Genomic DNA, 2884 nt, shown 5'->3' on the forward strand with positions numbered 1-2884 from the left:
ATCATTAAATATTCGATTGGGACATCATTGTTGAGAGAAGAAACCCTAGAACTCGAATTCAAGAGGATTGAACTTCAAAAAGGTAATGTCTTCAACCTCTAATTGATTATACTATTGGATTAATGATTATAGACTCTAGTTCATGAGATATGAGTTGATGAGTTTGATAAAAAAACATGAACGGTTATAGGTTTGGGGTGTTGATTGTTGATTATTGGTTAAAGGTGTTATTTACCTTATGGGTGATGAAGAACGATGTTGATTATAACAATTTGAGACTTTACAATTTATCTAGGATCAAGAGAATGGCTTGTTGGGTGTATAACACCATTAATAAAGACTATAAAGATTTATGTCACCAAGTATTTAAGAAAATGCTTAAGTGACCAAAACATGAGAATTATTGTTAATATGGAATCTCTTTGACTTGTATTGATATAGATTAAAGTTGAAAGGGTTGGCGAATGTTGTATTACGCTCCAAAGCAGGAAGTTAAGGTATGTGAGGCTAACTCTCTATGTTTGGGAATGTTAATGATTCTCCCTACACTACGTTTCTTTTACGACGTTACTAATTGCCTCAGAAATATAGTGTAGCCTAGTTCATTGAATAGTTGTAGAGCTTCTATTCTCTAGCTTCATAACTCGTTCACCACTTTCATTCTGAACGTTGTGAGCTCAATGCGTATTCAATATAGACTTGGGTTTGATGCCACCGAGTCTTAGTATAGATTACTCAGTATGCAATAAATAGTTGAAGTTCCAGTGTTCATAATCACTTCAAGAATACATGTCTCAGTCTAGTCCTATTCAGTATTCCAGTATTATGTAACTCAGTGTGATCCAATAATCCAGTATCATGCAACTCAGTGTAATTCAGTATTTCACTATTATGTATTGCAGTATGATTCTCAGTTCCTGAATGTTGAACACCTATATTTGGGTATGAGGCCGCAGTTTATGCTTTATGCATCCTTGGGCCTGAGGTCGCAGTTAATGCTTTATGCATCTTTGGGCCTGAGGTCGCTGTTAGTGCTTTATGCATCTTTGGGCCTGAGGCCGCAGTTTATGCGTAATGCATTTTAGACCTGAGGTCGCAGTTATGTATACGTATACTTGGGCCTGAGGCCGCAGTTGTGCACATATATGTATATATTGGGCCTGAGGCTGCAGTTTATTTATTTAGATAAATAGGTTATTCATTATTCAAAAGAGGGAGTATTCATATCCTTACTTCATTTGTTAAGTTCAATTATTAGCAATCATTTCAGTTATCAATTATAATTTCAATCACCAGTTATCAATTCAGTTATAAGATATCAGTTATCAGTTAAGTTATCAGTTAGCAGTTATCATCTCAGTTTCAGTTTCAATAGTTATCATTTCAATTATCAATTATCATTTCTCAGTTATTAGCTTAGTTTCAGTTTCAGCATTTTTAATTATTTCTTTCAGTTGCTTTACATACCAGTGCAATTCAAATGTACTTATGTCCCTTTTGCCTGGAGCCTGCATCTGACGATGCAGGTAATGACTTACAGGTTGATGATTCAGAGCGCTAGGATTCTCATACCAGCTACTTGGTGATCCCCAATTCTCTAGGGCATTATCATTACTTTACAGTCTTTCAGTATTTACAGACATCACTATTTTCAGTACTTCATTAGAGGCTTCATAGACTAGAGTAACAGTTAGACAGAGTCTCAGCTTTTCATGTTAAGCAATGTTGGCTACATATATGTTTCAGATTTGTTTTTAGTATTTCCGCACTTTGTTTTTATCATTCAGGCTTTCAGTATATCAGTACATGTTAGTTTATCTTCCGCATTTAGTATGTTATGATATCACATGTTGATTCAGCCAGCCAGTTGGTTCGCTTGGTCAAATGTAGTCAGGCACCAAGTGCCGTATTACGTCCAAGTCTAGGTTCGGGGCGTGACAAAGCTTAGTATCAGAGCACTAGGTTCAAGAGTTCTAGAGAGTCTATAAAGCCGTGTCTAGTGGAGTTTCCTTTATATGTGTGTGACGGCCACTCATATAAATGGTTAACTACCAAGACATCCAGGATTGTCTTATTTCTTTCTACTCTAGATCGTGCCTTGAAGCTTAGAGCAATAGGTAATCTTCTCTTCCTATCGAATTCCAAATGTATTGGATTCCCAAGCGACGCGCGAGAAAAACCCAAGGTTCTAGAGAGGATGATTCCCATTAGGGTATAATTATGGAGTATAAGCTGGTAACAAATGAGACATGAGATGATGTTAAAAGTGGGATGCAATGGGCAGTAGTACATATTGGAGCATAACCTCATCAGAAAGTACAAAAATAGTTATCATGTCTTATGGTTATTAATTTACCTCGATTACCAGTTATACAGTTATCAAAAACCTAACTCCTTAAGGGTCCTTACACCACCCAAGGTAAGTTCTAATGGTGATTCTAAGTTAATTTCAATTTTCTAACATCTTATTAACATGGGTAAACCCTCCATATCATTAGATATTCGATTGGGACATCATTGTTGAGAGAAGAAGCCCTAGAACTCAAATTCAAGAGGATTGAACTTCAAAAAGGTAATGTCTTCAACCTCTAATTGATTATACTATTGGATTAATGATTATAGACTCTAGTTAATGAGATATGAGTTGATGGGTTTGATAAAAAAGCATGAACGATTATAGGTTTGGGGTGTTTATTGTTGATTAATGGTTAAGGGTGTTGTTTACCTTATGGGTGATGAAGAACGATGTTGATTATAACAATTTGAGACTTTATAATTTATCTAGGATCAAGAGAATGGCTTGTTGGGTGTAGAACACCATTAATAAAGACTATAAAGATTTATGTCACCAAGTGTTTGAGAAAATGCTTAAGTGACCAAAACA

Source organism: Nicotiana sylvestris, chromosome 4 (genome assembly GCF_000393655.2).
Source record: "Nicotiana sylvestris chromosome 4, ASM39365v2, whole genome shotgun sequence".
In the NCBI taxonomy this organism is placed as follows: Eukaryota; Viridiplantae; Streptophyta; class Magnoliopsida; order Solanales; family Solanaceae; genus Nicotiana; species Nicotiana sylvestris.